General features: G+C 40.3%; 1 pseudogene; it reads left to right on the forward strand.

Moving 5' to 3' along the window:
- The first annotated feature begins 4,942 nt into the window (after positions 1-4,942).
- Positions 4,943-21,412, forward strand: LOC112016223 (carboxylesterase 15-like; annotated as a pseudogene).
- Positions 21,413-21,711: the final 299 nt, after the last annotated feature.

Consider the following 21,711-nt stretch of genomic DNA (forward strand, 5'->3'; position numbering starts at 1 on the left):
CGTTCTAGACCAATATCTATAATGACTCTTCAAGCAAGCAAGAGTCATTCTTCTAGAACACCTAAGAGTGAGCCATCCACCTATGAAACTCCAACTATTCATGCTCCAGTTACACTTGCCCAATCAACTGGAATTTCATCTGTTCCCCTTGGATTTCAAACGGCCAAGCAAAGCCACTTGATTGCATATGTGTTTCATTGGATATCCGATTTAGAACAGCTTCTTCACTTCTTTCACATTCAAACTTAAATGCGTCTCACAACTATTAAGACACAACTAGATGCTATTCAACAGAAGTTGGATGAAAGCCTTTAGCTATTCGTGCCAAAAAGGGGGAGAGTAGCATATAGTTAGGGGGAGAGCAGCACAAGAATAAGGAGTGTGCATATTGAAAGGGGGAGTTGTGTGCTCACACATATTTATATACTTGTCTTGTTTATAGATAATATGTTTGTTAGTTTTTATATACTCCAGTATGGTTTTAACTCTTTTGGAAAATTTGTGTTTCACTTTTATATAATTTTATGATGTTTATTCAATGTTTATTTTATGTGTTTGTACCCATGTTGCTTTTGTAAGCTTTTAGGGTTTGTTTCCTTGCATTTGTAGGTTTTTATGGAATGTACCATGCTTATGCAACCTTTATGCTTTGTTGCCTAGTACTTCTAGCTAAATGTTATGCATTTTCTTTAAGTACTCTAACTCTTGTGCCCTTATAGGATTTTATTCCTAGATGCATATACTTCATGTACTATGCATTGGTTGAGTGTTGGTCATTCAAGTGATTTGCTTTGTGTTTATCAGCTTGAATGTCCGGATATTCATTCCAAGTGTGAATGAGCATTATGGTCACTATCTTACAGTGTTTGCTTGTTTGGTCAAGCCATGGTTTATTACTTTATTCCATTTTTCTTAATCGCATTGTGCTTGCTCCATATGCATTACAAGTTTTCTACATACAATGAACTTATTGTGTTATTGTGTTTCAGGAGATTTTTTTGGTCTTATGGTTCAAGAGCTTCACAGATTCTAGAGTTAGGTGTGAGTGAGTTTTCCAACTGTTCCCAATTCACGTGTTAAGTCTAGAGTTTGTTGTAGGGTTTTATCACAGAATAGCCAAAAGGAGAGATTGTAAGGTTGAATTTAATCAACCATCTTGTTGGTTTTATTCCGTGCCAATTTGTTTGTATTTCAGCACTTAGAAACCATGTATTTAGGTGGGATTCATGTGAAGGTAGTGAGTGAGAGAGTATGAAGAAATGCTCAAGAAAGTGCAAGAAAGCAGGGCTTCGCGACTAGGACTCGCGGGTGACTCGCGACTGGGAAGCTGCCAAATTCAGCACAAGAGTGAAGCATGCAAAAAGATGAACAGTCACGCTAGCTGGAGCATTATAGGACAAAAAGTCCAACCTGGCCGTTCTGTTAGCTCGCAGCTTGAACTCGCGACTCAGCCAAGTTGCGAGGCCAAGTAACCAACTAGCTCTGTTTTGAAAAACCTGACTCTTCGCATTCCTATCTCACTCTAATATAAATACCCCTTAAACCCATGAAATGTAGAGAGCCTCCAGAGAGAATTTTGAGAGAGAAACCCTAGAGAAAAACAAGACTGATTCACCCACAATCTTCACCTAAGAGACTCTTCAAATTCCTCTACTCTCTTCCTCTCCATTGATACATCTTTGAGAGGTTCTTGACCAAATCCTTTTTTCACCACACCCACGTCTGTAAGAAGGTTCTTTTGGTGCTAAGGGAAGCTGTTTGGAAGGGACCAATGGTTATTGGTTGATACTATGGTTTATACCTGAATCTGGTAAGTTAGAGAAGAAAAGGGTTTAGCGCAACCTCGTTAGAGTAAGAAGCTTGGAGGGCTTAGGTACCTGGGTATATTAGGCTTGGAGGGTCTATTACTGTTCATATATCCCAATTATATTTTCTAGTGGATTATTGATCGCTTGAAGGGCGGCAGAGAGGTTTTAAGCCGAGGGCTTCGGTTTCCTTTTTGATAACACATCGTGTGTTGTCCTTGTGTTTGCATCTCTCTTCCCTTTATCTTTACCATTTAATTACTACTGTGATTGTGATTATTTATGGTTTAGGTTGTTTATCAATTATGTTATGAGTTTGTTATCATTTTCCGCACATACATTATTTCGTATAAAGCTTGAATTGGTAATTACTTGTTTAGGAGTCTAAACGTTCATAGTGTTTTCAACGCTATTTGAACTTTCACTTAATAATAAGTCTCAATTGTGTTTCTCAAAAAAAAAAAAAAAAAAAAAATCATGAAGAGATAATTGTAAGGAAACATTTTTCATTTTATATTGTTATGTACAATATTAGGTGTCACATAAATCATGAAGGCTTTTGTAACTTATTTCATTGTAACGAATTTCATTATAACTTTACATCCAAATCCATGATTAATGGTATGGCTCCGCATCCAAAAGTTATTTAGCAATCATCATAGCTAGGAATTCTTGATGGATTTGCATTGGACCTCATGGGCTTGGGTTAGCAAATTTGTGGGCTGTACCAATGGATTTTGGGCTTGGGTTGGATGCTTAATATTTATGGGTTTTGTCTATTTTTTAGATTAGCATTTTGATAGGCCCATAGTTTTGCAAAAAGTGTTCTAGGCAAGGTATAAGAATTATGAATGTTCTTTATGTTCTACTTGATAGTTTATACTCCATAAATCATACTTTCTCTGTATTAATTGGACTTTTCTTATAAAATAACTAAAACTTATAATGATTTTTTTTTTTAATCACATGACATATCAAGATTGATGGAGTATAAAGTGAAACATAAAAAAAGTAGAATTATAATGCGAAACATAAAAAGAAACTTACCTAAAAGTATAAAGAAATAAATAAACTAGCTATAGCACCATGCAAGCATGTGCTATTCTCCCATTTTGATCTTAGAATATTAATATCGATATTAATCAGAAGATATGAATAGAGACTTCACAACCACATTGACAAACAAAAGACATGGGACAATGGGAAGAAGACGAAGTAGCTAGCACTGTTTTTCTGAAGACCAAAATTTTTTACCAACCTTTCCAAGGTCCGTTTTTCATGAAATAAAATCAAATGAATCTTATAGCCCAACCACTTTTAAGGTATGTTTCTGGAAACATGCATGAATATGATACAAGGACTCTGTCAAGTCAAGCTCAAAGAATATTGAAATCAATGACAATAAAATTTTAGCTGTTAATAGTTCAAATATGAATTCTCCATGTTGGACCATGACCATTACCCGGTGCCTAAAATATAGATTTTAGGTCCAATTAATAGCCACAATCACGCTTTTCCACCAAAAGATTAATAAACACATTAATTTAAGTGTACGTAGTTTATGAATATATCCCTTTCAATTCACCCTTTTCTTTTATATATAGCTCCTTAGCCAAACCACAAAAGTTATCAATTATGTTATTAAGAAAGAAATTAATAGAGCTATTGATTGGAAACGGCACTCCTTTTTAGTCGAAACACACTGCAAGATACGCAGGAAGACATCAAGACCTGGTTTGGGGCCGAGATAATTCGCGAACATGAAAAATACTTAGGCCTCCCATCTCTAGTTGGAAGGAGAAGCTTTTGTCGAATGTAGGAAAGGAAATTCTTATTAAGTCAGTGGCACAAGCAATTCCAACATATACTATGAGTGTATTTAAATTGCCAAATGCATTGTGTGAGGAGATGACATGTATGGTCTAGAAATGCTGGTGGGGTCAGTCGAACAACAAAAATAAAATGGCATGGTTGAGTTGGGAAAAGATGTGCTTGCCTAAGGATAAGGGGGATTTGGGTTTTAGAGACCTCAAGACGTTTAATTTGGCTTTACTAGCAAAACAAAGTTGGAGACTCCAAACAAATACAAAGTCACTGGTCCACAGGGTACTCAAAGCTAAGTATTTCCCCAACAGTGACTTCCTCAATGCCGAAATAGGGAATAAGCCGTCTTTTGCATGGAGAATCATAATGAGTGCAAAGAGTATTGTTCAACATGGACATAGATGGCAAGTGGGGGATGGATCGGCTATTAGTATAGTACATGATAAGTGGTTGTCACAGCCATCTACCTTTCGAATAACAAGCATTCCCCATGGAATTCCAATAGATGCTAGAGTTAGTTCACTAATTGACCCACAACTTGGAATATGGAAGTCGGACTTAATCCAATACTATTTTAATCCGATAGATGCTTTAGCCATCCTTAGCATTCCCATCAGCCTGCGATTACCAAAGGATCGTGTAATATGGGTTTATGATCCAAAGGGCAGGTTCACCGTCCGCAGTGCTTATAAATTGGCTCAGTCTCTCTCGCCCAATTTGGACCAGAGTGAGACTTGAAATGACCAGGCTGATCGCAAGTTTTGGAAGGTTATCTGGGGTCTAAATGTGCCAAACAAAGTCAAATCTTTTGCATGGAGGGCAAGCAAAAAATATTTTACCCACAAAAGCTAACCCTGGTCACCGAAGAGTCCTTGATGATCCGACTTGTGAGGCCTGTGGAGTAGCAGCTGAATCTAGTGGGCATTTTTTCTGGGACTGTGATAAGGTTAATGAGATTTGGGAAGCTTTCGGGCATTCCTTTTGATACTCGGGGAGCACACTTTCAAGATTTCAAAGACTTATTGTGGCATGTTATGTTTGTCCAGCATTTCAGTGATGAGGTGGTCTGTTTGTTCATTACCATTGCATGGGGTATGTGGTTCAATAGAAACTAGACTAGGCACGGTAAACCTAGACAACCTGGCCCGGTTATTCTATGTAAAGCAAGATATCTGGTGGATGAATTTCAAGCAGCCAATCTCAAGATACCAACAACTTTAGAGGATAGACCAATTCAGTGGGTTCCCCCAAAGCCGACATGGTATAAGATAAATGTTGACGGAGCTGTTTTTTCATCTCTCGAATCCTCAGGAATGGGGGCAGTCATTCGAGATTCTGAAGGCAGGTTGGAGGCGGCGCTTAGCAAAAATTTTCATTGTCCATTTGGCCCTCTAGAAGCGGAAGCAAAGGCCATGGAAGATGGTGTTCAATTCGCTTGGGATGTGGGCATTCGGGATGCAATTTTTGAGTGTGACTCGAGGATTGTATTTTATGCTATTAATGATATCAGCGACCCCCAGCCACTGTGGCCAACATTATAATGGGAATTCAACAAAACTATGGGAATTTAGAAAGGTTCAGCTATGTTATGTGAATTGCCAAGGTAAACCAACACATATTTTGACTCAATATATCAAAGGGATTGCTACCTATGTAGCTTGGATAGAAGAAAATTTTAGTATACTTTCATTGGTTCAGGATATATTATTTTTATCTTCTTCTTAATGAAAATTATAGTATTCTTATTAAAAAAAATAGAAAAAAAAAATAGAGCTATTGAGATTTGAGAGACGGGTTCTCTTCCTCATGTAGTTGAAGATTGCTTTGGTCTCTTGAAGCTCTACAGTGGTGGCTCTATTTCACGCTCAATCTACATAAACTTTAACATCCCTGTCATTGATGATGGCTCCGTTCTTTGGAAAGACTACGTGTTTAAAAAGCACCACAATCTTCACCTACGCCTTTGCAAGCCCACATTGGCTTCACTCACCAAGCTTCATGTCTTATACTACATTCATGCTGGTGGTTTCTGCTTCGGGTCACGTACTTTTCCCAACTTTCACAACATATGTCACCGCCTTGCATCCGGGCTTGGAGTCCTCGTAGTTGCACCGGACTATAGGCTTGTGCCGGAGCATAGGCTTCCGGCAGCCATAGATGATGCAATGAGTTCTCTAAAATGGTTACAAACCCTAGCCATGCATGGCGACATTGCATGTGATACGTGGTTGGGTGATGGGGTTGTGGACTTTGATAGGGTTTTTGTAATGGGTGATTCTTTTGGTGGGAATGTGGCTCACCATGTAGCACTTAGGCTTGGTGTGGGTTTGGTCGAATTAAAGGCGCTACACTTTGATCAAGGGGGGTTCAAATCAACCCCCTGACCTTTTCTTTTTTTTTTTTTTTTTTTTTTTTTTTTTTTTTTTTTTATTTTTTTTTTTAATATATATATATATATATAATTTTTTGTTAATTTAATATTTTAATTTTTCCTTAAAAATATTATTTTTACACGCCTTGACTTAAATTTTATACACTATTATTACAAGTATTTCCAACTCTAAGAATAAGAGTAAGTGTTTGTATTCAGCAAAAAAAAAAAAAAAAAAGAGTAAGTGTTTGTAATTGTAAGGGTCATTTTTTATTAAAAAGTTATATTATATGTGCGTAAGTGTGCCAAATATTGATTGTATATATTACTTTTTCTTATAATGTTATTTGGGTAAATAATGATGTGTGTGGAAGTTTGTGTGTACAATATAAATATAAGAGAAATATTTTGACATCACTTTCATTGGAAATATAATAATTTTCCTAAGAGCATCTGTTAATAGGACCCTAAATATAATATAACTTTATATAATTTAGTAATTCAGAAACCGAGAGGGTTTATTGCATGTGTGTGTATTATTATCATGTTATAATAATTTTTTGTTATAAAGTCAGAAAAATTTAAGAAAAAAATTGTAAAGTTAATGATTGTTCAAGTATTTGATTGGTTAAGTAGATATGTAGTGTATTATATATTTATGAATGAGTGTGATTGTGTGTGTCAATAATTAATACAAAGCCAATGAGTTAAGTTTGTTTATTTAGTTTAAAATATTTTTATAAAAAAAAAAAGATAAATAAATTATAACAGTTGCATAAAATAAAAATAAAAATGTTAGACAAATTTAACAAAGTTAAATAGTCATATCTACCCACAATGACAATAAATACTTATAATGAACTATCATGTAACAATTCAAAATTTGAAAACTTGTAGAAGGAAATTGTAAAACTTTATTTATTTATTTATTTATTTTGTTAATAACTCGATATATTCAAGTTCTCTTTTTATTAATTTTTTTATTTAAATTTTTTAATGACCTCCCTAAACAAAATTTCTAGAGTTGCCTTTATTGGAGCCAGTTCAAGTGAAAGGTCATGTGCTCTTGGCTCCATTTTTTTGGTGGGAGTGTGAAGACTAGGTCCGAGGAAGAGAGGCCACGTGAAGTATTTTGGAATTTGGACGTGTATAACAGGCATGGAGCTAGTATTCAATATTGCCAATATGCTATGTACAACATAAGCTATCAGAAAATCAATGACTGATCTTCCAACAAGAAACACTTCGCACATTTTTCTGAAAATAACTGAACTACATATTAGTTTAATAAATTATAAAATCCACATATAACTTTTTTTTGAAATTATGGCACTTGATTTTTATATTTTTGTTTTTGTTTGTTGTTGCTTGATTATAAAGTAAGATTGTGAGATAATCTAATTAACATGACATATTTATATGATGCATGGCTTCTAACTACTTTATATGAGACTTGTCCTTGACATATGGTTAACAGAGTGTGTATTAAGTGAACGACATTATTTTACATGAAAAAGTAAAAAAGCTGTCTTTAATTTCAATATAATATCATATTAACTAAAAATTCCATAACTTATGTATAAAAAATGAAATAAAATTAACTAGATTCATTTTATTTCAATAAAACAATCATGTTCAAAAAGTAAAAGCTAATATAAATTGTGGGGGGAAAAAGTCTAACCTTACGTAGTGGGCCTAGGGCCCTATTTGAGGATTACTGTGTGTCCGAAGAGAAGGACTCGATTGATATGGAGTCTATCTGGAAGAAAGATACCTAGAAACGAAGGAGGAGTATGATCCGAAGAGGTCACCATTGGTCCAAAGAGGTCTTACTCCTCGGATATAAATAGTCTTGATCAATCAAACGTGTGGAAAGTCCGAATGATCTTCTTAGCAACTCCAGTGATAAAGATAAGCTCTGGATATGCTTTGAGACAATAAGAACAAAAAAATATCTAAAGGAAAAGCTGCTACCACCGTATTAAATGCACTGCAGCAACTTTTTTGGCCGCATTTATGTGGAGAAGTCTCCTGAACAATGTAACATCAGCTATCGTCACTCACAAAAAGTTAAAGAAGATACATGACATAACATGACATATACTCAAGTAGGTACACAGATGAAGAACAAGTAGACGATAGGGATGAAGGGGAAGGATGCTATATAAAGAAGACGAGCTCTTGATAAAAGGAGGAGGAAGAAAGAAAGGCTAGGATATAGCTCTAAGAATTGTAATCACTATTCGATTTATCATAAGCCTCTTCGGACTTCAATTAATTTCATCTTTACTTATATTTTTATGCTAGTTTATACTTAGAGGTTGTAATCAACCGTTGTTAATTTCATAACCAACCTAGCTCTATCATCCACGCTTTACAAATCTATTGTTTTGGGCTTGTGCCACAAATCCTAACCCCACATAAATAAATTAAAAAACTAAATTCTTTTTTCTTACTAAATTAGAGCAATCAAGAATAAGTAATTTTTCTTCTCAAAAAAAGAAAAGAAAAAAGGAATAAGTAATTTTTATTCTTTAGTAAATGATATCTTTACAAGATTTTCTTTTTATGAATTGGCAAAAATTCAAAAATGAAAATAATAATATTAAAATTAGCTAGGTATGGATGTTTGATATGTATCTACTAGTAGTAATTATTTTTAAATATAACCGCACATGCTAGTTAACATAATGTTATTATCATAGACTCATAGGTAACAATGAATATATTAAATGTTGGTCTCATTTGTATTGTAAGAAAAATTACGTACAATTCAATGATTTAAAAAATCTTCATGGGATTTTTATTTATATTTGTGGGGTCTAATTTGGCAGTCCAAGCCCAAGAAGGAAGGGTTACGAGCCCAATGAACTTAAGACAATGAATTTGTAAAAAGTGGGCGAAAGAGCTGGGCTGGATGCGAATTAAACAGTGATTGATTATAATGTTTAAGGATTCATTGACACAAGATCATGCTCATCTTCCTTGACAAATGTCTATCCGAAGAGGTATGTTATTAAATGAAAGATGATTACAACTCTTGGATCTACAGTAAAATTATTTAATTCTTCTCTCCACCTTTTTTCCGATCCCTCTTATCAGAGACCTCTTCTGCTTATATAACACCCTTTCCCATCATCTTCATCGTCCATTTGTTCTTCATCTAAGCATCCACTTGAGTGCATGTCCCATCAGGTATTCTTTTTATCTTTCTGTGAGTGGTAGTAGCTGAGATTACACTGTTCAGGGGTCTTTTCCACATTAATGCGGCCAGAAAAGCAGCTGCAGTGCATTTAATGCGGTGGTGGCAGCTTTTCCTTGAGATATTTTCTCGTTCTAATCATCTCCAGCCATGCCCAGAGCTTATCTTTGTCGTTGGGATTGCCAGAGAGTCCATTCAGACCTTTTATTCATTGGCTGGGTCAGGACTATTTGCGTCCGAGGAATATAACCTCTTCGGACAAAAGGTGACTTCTTCGGACGCTATTCTTCCTACACTTCTGGGTTGGCTGGGTTCAGATGAATTCTACCCCGGCCTACTATTACTCTTCGAACGTACAGTACTCAAGACGGGGCCCCCAGCCCAATAGGTATGTTTGGGCTTTTACCCCCCACAATAGCCCCTCAAAATCCTAATTTTTCCCTCGCATCCGAAGAGAAAAGGTGGGATTTTGACTTGTCACGAGATGAGAAATTTGAGGAGAGACAAATATTTAAACTGGCACGCGTGTAGGCCTAGGTAGAAGCGCTTCATTATTGCCAGTGTTTGTTTTCGTATTTCCAAGGCCCTGCATTAATTACTTCAGGCAGCACCTTGTCTTTTGTATCCAACGGTGGGTTGTTGATCCAACGGGCATGGTTCTTCCCCGGGATTTGAGCAAAATAACTCTTGCCTCTTCATTTGACCCCGTATAAAATCTCAGGAGAAGGCGCCTCTTCTTCACTTTGCAAACTACCAGAGTTCCCAGCAAGAACAAGTACACAACTTCACCACGCTCTTTCAGTCATCGATCCCAGTCTTTTCCAGAGCCTTTGAGGATCCTTGTACGAGTTCAAAGATCACTCTTCAGTTCAGTTCCTGTAAGTTTTCATCTTTTCGATCCTTCAATTTTCTCTTCAGCCAGTTACCTCGACTTTTGAACAATCATTCCCGCTCGCCACGCTCAGTGCTTCCATCTTTCCGTTTAGTCGGGATGGGCAAACTCTAATATCTAGTGGACAGCCCTGCCCAGTTGGAGGAATTTAAGGCCACCTATCGCATACCCCCAAATGTGGGTGTGAGGTATTGTCCTTTAGAGAAAACACTAACGGATCGAAGAACAGGCAAAGTTGTAATCCCCGTTATTGCTTTCTTAGAAGGGGGGATGACCATCCCCATGGGCCCCATCACCACTAACTACTTTCGAAACCATAGGCTTAGTCCCGACCAGTGTGCGCCAACATGTTTAAGATCTTAGGGGCAGTTGAGGATCTTGACCGTCACCTAGGATTGGGGCTTACCTGGCTGGATGTGGTATACATGTACGAGTGTCAAAGCCAACAAGGGGTAGGATATTATTTAAAATCCCGGTCCGATATTGTTAGGCTTGTCTCCTGTCTTCCTAAATCCAACAAGGGGATGAAAGACGACCATGTGATCGTCTCGGGCACATGGCACGACGGTCATCACTGTCCAACCACGCCAGGAGAGCCAGGTGGGACATGCTAGACTTAGGTTCACTAACAGTAGGCTTAGGGTCTTCGGCTTGTAGTAATTTTTAATTCTCTTTGTACTACTATTTTCGAATCTCTGACTAAATTCTGCTCTGATTTTTAACAGATAGAGACCAGGTTACTCTTCGGCTGACCCTTACGAATACTGCCGCCCTCAACTACCCACTAAGATCGGAGATTTTCGTAAGCGAGGACGGGCAGCTTAGATCGGTTCCGCTTATCCTTGGGTATACAGTAAAACCGAAGGACTATCAACCGATCGGCAATGCGATAACGCAGGGGGATTATCGTCTGAACCGCATAGACGTTGCCCGAAAAGGTTTCTTGGCACCATACGACCTCACGCCTGTTCCCCATCTAAACCCCTAAGGTGTACTCTTGCTCACCCAGCCGATCCAGCAAATTCCCCTTGAACCGGCGGCAGTAGGCGAGAGGGTTGGTTCCTCTATCTTGTCGCTAGAGGAGCAGATAGATAAATTTGCGTTCGGGGCAGAAGCTTCAGGAGGGGAACGAGTGATAGAGCTCTCGGACGCCGAGGAAGAAGGCGATAGGCAGTCCAATGTCCATCCTGTCTTGATAACTGCCCTTCCCGAAGACTCTTCAGATGACGATATGGTGGACTTGAAAAGTCTGATGAAAACTAGGGGCAAAAAGGCAAAGACTAAAGGGATTGGAACGTCCCAACCAGCTACGAACCTTTCACCGCCACCCCCTCAGATTCCTCTAGATCTTGGCACCAAGCAAGTGCCAAATTCGAAAAAGAAGAGACCTATCATTGACATTGAGGAGAGGGAGGTGGCCCCTCCAAAAGGAGCTAAGCAACAAAAGGTGACGAAAGGTCACCGGGACAAAAGGGCCTCTTCTACTGAGAGCCGAGAAGATGTCCATGTGGTCGAGGGCCCCGCACCTGGTCCCCTAGGTTGGAGTTAGATGGTTCCCCTATCCCCTGGGACACCTCCCTTAGAAACTACGATGGGGTGAGGGCAGGCGTTGTTACCGAGGCTCTGGAGCAGCCTTTTCTTCTCCCAAAGGACATGGATTCGTATCAGCGCTTCAACTAGTACAAGCTCTTCCTGTCCCTCAAGAGGGATATTGCCATGTTGAGTGAAATGATCCTCTTAGTTCAAGTATTTTTTATTTATTTTACCTCCTGTTTTTACTCTACGTTGAAAACTCTTATCATGCAGGTTACCCAGTAGATATATGTGGCCGAGGAGTGGGACAAGAAAGCCCACCTTGAAGCCCAGGTTACTGCCCAATCTCAATCAGAGGCAGAAAGATCTCTGGGTAGCCTTAAGGAGAATTACTCTCTGCTCTCTGAGCAGTTAAAAGAGATGACTAACCAGAGGAACAGCCTCGACGCTGGACTCAAAAACACTGAGGCTCAGGTCGAAGATTAGCGAAAAAGGTTGCACATGGCTGTGATCAACCTGGCAACTGAGAGGGAGCTGGTAAATGGTCTCAAGGCCGAACTTCAAAAGGCCAATGAAAGCGCCCGAGTAGCCGAGTAGAATGCTCAACTGGCCTAGGAGGCAGTTGAGGTCGAGAGGAAGGCAGCTTACCAGCTGGGGGTGGATGAGACTGGGACCCAGCTTACAGAGCAATTTGCCTCAGTTGGTCGAGACTACTGCGACATAACTTGGCAAAAGGCGCTGGATGCTGCTGGAGTCCCCCTTGATTCTGACCTAAGGTTACTTGGGAGTGTATATTATGATCCTGAAATTCGAGAGCTCCCAGGGTCTGATCCCCCTCTTCCTACACAGCTTCCTGAGGCTTCGGAGAAGTCCCTAATCGGCCAACTCCCACCAACCAGCCTCGAGGTTTCCAAAGAATTTGGTCGGCCCGATGATCCGAACAAGCCTGTTGAGGCTCCCCAGGACAAGGGCAAAGTTTTGGCAAAGAAAAAGAAGACCCTCCCAGAATCCAAGGACCAAGCTACTGATCCCTCGGTCTCTCAAAAGAAGGCCTAGAAATTTAGGGGTTTCTATTTTGTACTTATGATATTTTCTTTTGTTATGCAAAGATTTTGTAAACTTTTCTTCTCTTTAATTAATGAAACGTTTTTGCATTTATTTCTTGTGTCTCCGTTATATTTCTTATGACTTGTTATTGTTGCAAATGACTGTCCCTCTTAATTGAGGTAACAATATAGCTAAACTCATCTATCATATCATGTAGATGACGTAAGTAGTTAAAATTGGTACTAAGAAGAACAGCTAGTATAAGGCTTACCAACAAGCCACGAATGAGTTTAAGTTTATACCTTTAGAAATTGTAACAGAGTGTTAACTAACCCAAATCATCTGATCCGAGGACTACAGGCATGAATGAGTTTAAGTTTAAACACTTAGAAAAATTGTAACAGAATGTTAACTAACCCAAATCATCTGGTCCGAGGACTATAGGTATGAATGGGTTTAAGTTTAAACACTTAGAAAAATTGTAACAGAGTGTTAACTAACCCAAATCATCTGGTCTGAGAACTACAGGCATGAATGGGTTTAAGTTTAAACACTCAGAGAAATTGTAACGGAGTGTTAACTAACCCAAATCATCTGGTCTGAGGACTACATGCATGAATGAGTTTAAGTTTAAACACATAGAGAAATTGTAACGGAGTGTTAACTAACCCAAATCATCTGGTCTGAGGACTACAGGCATGAATGAGTTTAAGTTTAAACACTTAGAGGAATTGTAACGGAGTGTTAACTAACCCAAATCATCTAGTCCGAGGACTACATGCATGAATGAGTTTAAGTTTAAACACTTAGAGAAATTGTAACGGAGTGTTAACTAACCCAAATCATCTGGTCTGAGGAATACAGGCATGAATGGGTTTAAGTTTAAACACTTAGAAAATTGTAACGGAGTGTTAACTAACCCAAATCATTTAGTCCGAGGACTACAGGCATGAATGAGTTTAAGTTTAAACACTTAAAAAAAATTGCAATGGAGTGTTAACTAATCTAAATCATCTGGTCCGAGGACTACAGGCATGAATGAGTTTAAGTTTAAACACTTAAAAGAAAAATGCGCTTCAAATGACGAGTCGGCATGCTGATTAAAGGAAAGGCCCGATTAATAATAGTACCTTTTGAGGTTGTTTACATTCCAAGGGCAAGGTATCACATGGCTATCTAGATCTTCAAGGAAATACGCCCCTATGCCAGCCCCTGAAGTAATATGATATGGCCCTTCCCAATTAGGCCCTAATTTTTCCCAAGCTGGGTTCTTTGTAATGCCAACAACTTTCCTCAGTACTAAATCACCAAGTTCCAAAGGCCTTGGCCTTACGTTGGTGTCGTAGCCCTGCTTGAGCTTTTGTTGATAATGTGCCAGACGAACCATCGCATTTTCCCTTTTTTCCTCAACTAGGTCCAAACTCTTCTCTAGCTGCTCATTGTTGTCGATCAGATTGAACGAAGTGGTTCTCGAAGTCGGGAACCCATTCTCCAAAGGTATTACAGCTTCAGCCCCATAGGTCATTGAGAAAGGGGTTTCCCCGGTAGATCTACGAGGTGTAGTTCTGTAGGCCCAAAGTACATGCAGCAATTCTTCTACCCATTTGCCCTTTGTGTCGTCCAATCTCTTCTTTAGGCCGTTTACAATAACCTTGTTGACGGCTTCTGCTTGGCCATTACCCTAGGGATAAGCTGGGGTGGAATATTTGTTCGTGATTCCCAATTCACTACAATAACTCCTGAACACTTTGCTATCGAACTGTAGACCATTGTCCGAGATGAGAGTATGAGGAATCCCGAAACGAGTGATGATGTTCTTCCACATGAACTTTTGTACGTCTACATCTCAAATGTTGGCAAGAGCTTCCGCTTCGACCCATTAGGTGAAGTAGTCAGTGCCGACCAGTAGGTATTTCTTGTTTCCCGCGGCCTTGGGGAATGGCCTCACGATATCCAAGCCCCATTGAGCGAATGGCCACGGGCTGGATAGTGGGTTGAGGGTCCCACCTGGCTGGTCTATATTCAGCGCAAATCGTTGACATTGATCGCACTTCTTCACATATTCCTGGGCTTCTTTTTGCATGTTCGGCCACTAATAACCTTTTGTAATGGCTCGATGAGCCAAAGATCTACCCCCAGTGTTACTCCCACAAATCCCTTCATGCAGCTCTTCCAGTAGCAATTTAGCGACTTCAGGATAGATGCATAGTAGGTATGGTCCTGTGTAGGATCGTTTGTACAATCTCTGATCCTCAGATAGCCAGAACCTTGTTGCTTTCCTTCGGACTTTATCAGCCTCCCCTTTTTCTTTGGGAAAAATATCATACTGCAAGAAGTTAATGATAGGATCCATCCAACTAGGCTCGGCCCTGATCTGGTGAACCTGCACTGCCTCTGTCCCTGCTTCCGTAGGCTCCTGCAGGTCCTCGACGAGGATGACTCTTGGTAGACTTTACGCCGAGGAGGTGGCAAGTGTGGATAGGGAATCAGCATGTGCATTACCATTTCTGGGGATGTGCAGCAAATTGAAGAAGCCAAACCCCGACCGCAAGCGCTTAACTCGGCTCAGGTATCACTGCATTCTCTCATCTTTCGCTTTGAATTCACCTTGCACTCGACCTACAACCAGTCTCAAGTCCGAGAACGCTTCCAACAATTTTCCTCCCATTCTCTGAACCATGGCCATTCCTGTAAGCAGGGCTTTGTATTCGGCTTTGTTGTTTGTGGCGGTGAAGTTCAGTCTTAGCGATTTTTCAATAACTATCTTCTCTGGAGATATTAATACTAGTCCTACACCAGAACCCTTTTGATTTGCTACGCCATCCACGTACATTTCCCAATGAGAGGGACTTTGTTGAGAGATCATGCCAACCAATTTTTCATCCATATCTGACATTGGTATCGCTTCCTCTAAATGAGGCTCTGTGAACTCGGCCACTAAATCCGCAAGGATTTGGCCTTTGACTGATGTGCGGGGCATGTACTTAATGTCGAAAGCCCCTAGGATTGTACCCCACTTAGCAATCCGCCCGGTGTAGTTAGCGCTTCGGAGTATAGCCTTGAGTGGGAGTTGAGTGAGGACGATGACCGTATGGGCCTGGAAATAGTGAGGTAGTTTTCGTGTACCAAGTACTATTGCTAGGATGGCCTTTTCTAGTGGCAGGTAACGGATCTCAGCTTCATGCAGTGATTTACTTACGTAATAGACTGGTCTTTGTACACCGTAGTCTGCTCGGATCAGTACCAAGCTCACAGCACAGGGAGCGGTAATGTAAGCAAACAAGACTTCATCCGGCTCAGGGCTGGACATAATTGGTGGCCGAGCTAGATAGTCTTTGAGTTGCTGAAAGGCCACAGCACATTCTTCAGTCCACTCGAATCCCTTCCACTTGTTGAGCAAAGAGAAGAAGGGCCGGCACCTGTCTACCGACTGGGAGATAAATCGGTTCAAGGCAGTAGTCATTCCAGTCAGTTTTTAGACTTCTTTGGGATTTCGAGGAGCTCGTAAATCGTTGATTGCCTTTATCTGGTCGGGGTTAACCTCAATACCCCTATGGGTCACCATGTATCCTAAAAACTTGCCAGACCCCATGCCAAATGAGCACTTGGAAGCATTTAGGTGCAACTTGTACTCCCTGAGGACTTCAAAGGTACTTTCAAGGTCTTTTACATACTCAGCAACAATCTTGCTTTTCACCACCATGTCGTCAATGTAAATCTCAATGTTTCTACCGACCTGCGGCTCAAACATCCTCATCATCATCCTCTGATAGGTAGATCCCGCTTTTTTTAGGCCAAATGACATTACCTTATAGTAGTAATTACCAATAGGGGTGACGAAAGCGGTCTTTTCTTAGTCGTCCAGGGCCAAGGGTATCTGGTGGTAGCCTTGGAAGGCATCTAGGAAGCTTATCCAAGGATGGCCGACAGTGGCATCCACTAGCTGATCGATCTTTGGCATAGGAAATGGATCTTTAGGGCAAGCCTTGTTTAAATCGATGAAGTCCACGCACACTCGCCATTTTCCATTCTTTTCTTCACTACCACTGTATTCGCTAGCCACTCGGGGTAGAAAACTTCCTTAATAGCTCCAGCTTGTTTGAGCTTCGCTACTTCTTCCCTTACTGCCTCAGCGTGTTCCTTGGATGGGCGCCGAGGAGGCTGCTTCTTAGGGGTTACTAGTGGGTTGACTCTCAGATGATGACAAATGAATTCCAGGTCGACCCCTGGGGCTTCATAGGCATCCCAGGCAAAGAAGTCAAGGTTTTTCTTGAGGAATTCTACAAACTCTTCCCTTTTTGGAAGAGGCAGCTCGGATCCGACTTGAAAGAATTTTTCTGGGTTGTCTCCGATGGTGACTTTTGTTAGATCCTCACACCTAGCTCCTTCTTCTGGATTCTCAGTAGGCAATTCCCGAGACTTTAATTGCTATAAACCCTTCTCGGCCCTGGACGAGGACTCGACTTCGGGTTCATGTAAAATGGCAACCACTAAGCACCGGCGGGCTATGAACTGATCCTCTCGGATCTCATAAACTTGTCCTTCGGATAGGTATTTGACTCTCTGATGCAGAGTAGAGGAAACAGCCCTTAGTGCATGAAGCCAAGGTCTGGCTACGATTGCCGTATAAGGCGAATACACATCCACAACTACGAAATCCACCTCCACCACTTCAGAACCGATTTGTACAGGTAGGCGTATCTGGCCTTTCGGGGTGACAACTCTTCCTTTGAAACTCACGAGGGGAGAGTTGTATGGCGTTAAGTCCTGAGGTTTTAGGTCCAGCCCCTTGTAAAGATCGGGGTACATTATCTCCATGGCACTGCCTTGGTCCACCATCACCCTCTTCATGTCGTATCCCCCAATTCTGAGGGTAATTACTAAGGCATCGTCATGGGGTTGGATGGTCCCCATCTTATCCTCATCCGAGAACCCTATAACTAGTTGAGTTGCCACCTTAGCTCTCTTCAGATCATGGCAGGCATCCGTTGTGGATGAACGGGCAACTGACATCACCTTTGAGGGCAAGGATCTTGTTCTTCCTGGTGTGGCGAAGATGACATTAATAGTTTATAACGGAGGCGGATGGATCGTTTCTTCGGGATTCTGTGCTTGTCTGACTTTCTCAACCACTAGAGTGGTGCAGGAAGTGTTTTAATCTACCATCCCGGACCAGTTGGTCCAGGTGGTCCCACAGGCTCCTGCAATCCTCCGTGGTATGTCCATGGTCGTGATGATATTGGCAGAAGAGATTATGATTGTGCCTTTCGGGGTTTCCCACCATCTTATTTGGCCATCGGAAGAATGGTTCGCCCTTAATCTTTTCCAGAACTTGGTGTACTGGCTCTTTGAATACATTGTTGACTGTTTAAGGGTTTATTGATCCCGTCGCAGAAAAATCCCTCCGCAGTTTACTGCCGCTGAATCGATCCGACTTGAAATCCCTTCTTTCTTAGGGGATAACCTTTTCCTTGCCCTTCTCCTGTTGCTAATCTTCTTCAACTCTTTTATACTTTTCGATGCGGTCCATCAGCTAACGCATGCTAGTGACTGGCTTGCCAGACAAAGATGTCCTTAAGCCGTGGTTAGTGGGGAGGTTGAGCTTGAACGTGTCAAGGGCCATCGTATCAAAGTTGCCCTTCATATCGTTAAACATCTCCCAATACCTATCCGAATACGCCTTCAGAGTCTCACCCTCTTGCATGCTAAAGGATAACAGAGAGGACAAGGGCCTGGACACTCTTCGGCAGGTGACAAAACGTGAACCAAAGGCTTGAGTGAGCTCTTTGAAGGAGCTGATGGATTTTTCCTTCATGCTGTCAAACCACCTCATCGCAACCGGTCCGAGACTAGAGGGGAAGACCTTGCACATCAAAGCTTTATTCCTGGAGTAGACTGCCATTCATTGATTAAAATGACTGACATGTTCTACTGGATCCGTTTTACCATTGTAGATGGTGAACGCAAGCTGGTTAAAACGCCGGGGGAGTCTCGCTTCTTCAATCCTACGTATGAAGGGCAACCTAGAGATTTGGTTCAAGGCCTTGCTCATGGCATCGTTCCCTACACCTCCACGTGATGGGCTCGGAGGTTGCTTCTTATGACGACGCTCCTCCTAGTAGGAAAAGGACTCACTGACTGGCGTTCGCGATCTTTGTTGGTAAGTGGGATCCTGTTGGTCGTCGGACTCCTCATCGTAATATGAAGGAACCCATTTCCATTTTGCATGATGCAACTCTCTTTTTAACTTTTCAACTTCCAGCTGCAAATCCCGATTCTTCTGTGCATGGGATACATAACTCCCATCACGTGACTGGCTTTGCCCAGTGTGCACGATGTGTGCACTGCCCTCACGATCCTGTCTCTGCTCCAAATTAAGGAAAGGGTCTGCATGCTGGGATGCCCTAGACTCTGCCTGTCGTTGGCCTCGTTCGGTCATCCTCAACTGTTGTTTTCACCCCTGCACAAGCTCTCCCCAAAGACGGTGCCAATTGTGGGGTCCAATTTGGCAGCCCAAGCCTAAGAAGGATGGGTTACGAGCCTAGTGAACCCAAGACAATGAATTTGTAGAGAGTGGGCGAAAGAGTTAGGCTGGATGCGAATTAAACAGTGATTGATTATAATGTTTAAGGATTCATTGATACAAGATCATGCTCATCTTCCCTGGCAAATGTCTGTCCCAAGAGGTATGTTATTGAATGAAAGATGATTACAACTCTTGGAGCTACAGTAAAATTATCTAATTCTTCTCTCCACCTTTTTTCCGATCCCTCTTATCAGAGACCTCTTTTGCTTATATAGCATCCTTTCCCATCATCTTTATCGTCCACTTGTTCTTCATCTAAGCATCCACTTGAGTGCATGTCCCATCAGGTATTCTCTTTATCCCTCCGTGAGTGGTAGTAGCTGAGATTACACTATTCAGGGGTCTTCTCCACATTAATGCGGCCAGAAAAGCAGCTGCAGTGCATTTAATGCGGTGGTGGCAGCTTTTCCTTGAGATATTTTCTAGTTCTAATCATCCCCAGCCATGTCCAGAGCTTATCTTTGTCGTTGGGATTGCCAGAGAGTCCATTTGGACCTTTTATTCGTTGGCTGGGTCAGGACTATTTGCGTCCGAGGAGTATAACCTCTTCGGACAAAAGGTGACTTCTTCGGACGCTACTCTTCTTACATTTCTGGGTTGGTTGCGTTCAGATGAATTCTACCCCGACCTGTTATTACTCTTCGGATATACAGTACTCCTCAAGATGGGGCCCCCAGCCCAATAGGTATGTCTGGGCTTTTACCCTCCACAATATTTATAAAATAATAAAAAGCAATCAAATTTTTGTTAGGTGTGAGAAGTGGGGTTTTACAAATTCTTTTTTTTTTTTTTTTTTAATTTCTTTTTCCTCTAAAAACATCATTTTTTCCATCCATGTGTCAAACATTAAGTATTTTAATCACGATCTACTCCAAAACCGTGTGCGGCATTTGGATTAAGTGCTTCTTCTTTACCAAGCTAGTACTAATCAAATTCCTTGGAAGCATCTGAGATTGTTGTTAAATTAACGATGAAAAAGAACATACGTAATACAGCCAACTCAAGTGATATGAAAAACTTTCTCCTTTTACATTGTCCCTGACAACTGATTATAAACTAATGGTCACACCAATCTTTTCGGTTTCCATTTTTCAACTAGTGGATAAAATTAATTAAGAAAAAGTACCTAGTTTTTAATTTTCTCGTTGGTCGAATAGGTGGAAACCATTACAGGCCAGGGGGATTGTATAAACAATCAATGTAATCTTTATTTGTTGTTATTATTATTATTATTATTATTTGGCTATATATGTATCAATGTGATTGTTATTGACGCAAGATCCTCCAAGCATTAAGCAAACGCAATAAGGTGCTATCCTGCATGTATTACAATTTCATATAAAGCACATTAGTCCACTATCATACAGAGAACAAGTGGTGACTAGTTGTGAGAGGACAAAAAATAACTATTAATGCTGTGACATGATCTATCATTAGTTGAATAATCGAATTATAACACATACCTTTTGCAAGAGTAACAGAAATCGGTGAGACCTGTTCTCAATCCACTATCATTATGGTTTATATTTGACACAATTTTTTTTTTTTTTTAAATTAATTTGGATAAAAGTTTCTTCAACACATTATTTATTGTATAATAATGAATTATGTGCAATTTAAGATATTAGACCTATTTAACAATAATGCAACTTATTTAAATGATATAAGGATAATAAGATTAAAGTACAAGTGGGTGGTTAATAGAATGGCCACGTTAAAAGTTGGAGGAAATTCATCTAATCTAATATTAGTTTGGGAGAAAAACTTAGTCTGCTTATTTTCATAACTTATTTTCGGGCACAAAGTAATATTGCTATTTTTGATCCTATTGACAACAGGTTTTGGAGGTTCTCTTCCAAATGGAGGCGCTAAACTGCTAAAGACCACCCCTTGATGAATCCATTTGGTCCATCTAGTCCAAAGCTAGCAGAAGTGAACCTGAATCCAATGTTGGTGGTGGTAGGCAGCGATGAAATTTTGAACGATAGGGTTGAGGACTATGCATGAAGGTTGAAAGAGTTGAGAAAGAAAATTGAGTACGTAGAGTTTGAAGGAAAGCAACATGGTTTCTTCACGGACCATCCCTTTTTCAAAAGTGGCAGAGAGAGTGATACAAATTATCAAAGGTTTCATGGCTGAAAATTCCGATTAAGTACAACAGTGATATTAAATACTACATGTTAGTGTTACATGCTGGTCATTGTGAATGTATTAGCACTCTTGGAGATAATATACAATCAATTACCACTTTTAGGATATATTTCTTGATATGACAGTTGAGGAGATTTAGAATCCGTTTGGATACAACTTATTTTTGCTGAAACTGAAAACTGAAAACACTATAGTAAAATAATTTTTAAATGTGTGAATAGTATCATGAAACCCATTTTTAATATTCTTTTTCTGAAAAAAGTGGTTGTGAGTCTTGTGAACAGTGCGTAAATAGTGCAT

Source organism: Quercus suber, unplaced genomic scaffold, assembly GCF_002906115.3.
Source record: "Quercus suber isolate HL8 unplaced genomic scaffold, Cork oak 2.0 scaffold_163, whole genome shotgun sequence".
Classification (NCBI taxonomy): domain Eukaryota; kingdom Viridiplantae; phylum Streptophyta; class Magnoliopsida; order Fagales; family Fagaceae; genus Quercus; species Quercus suber.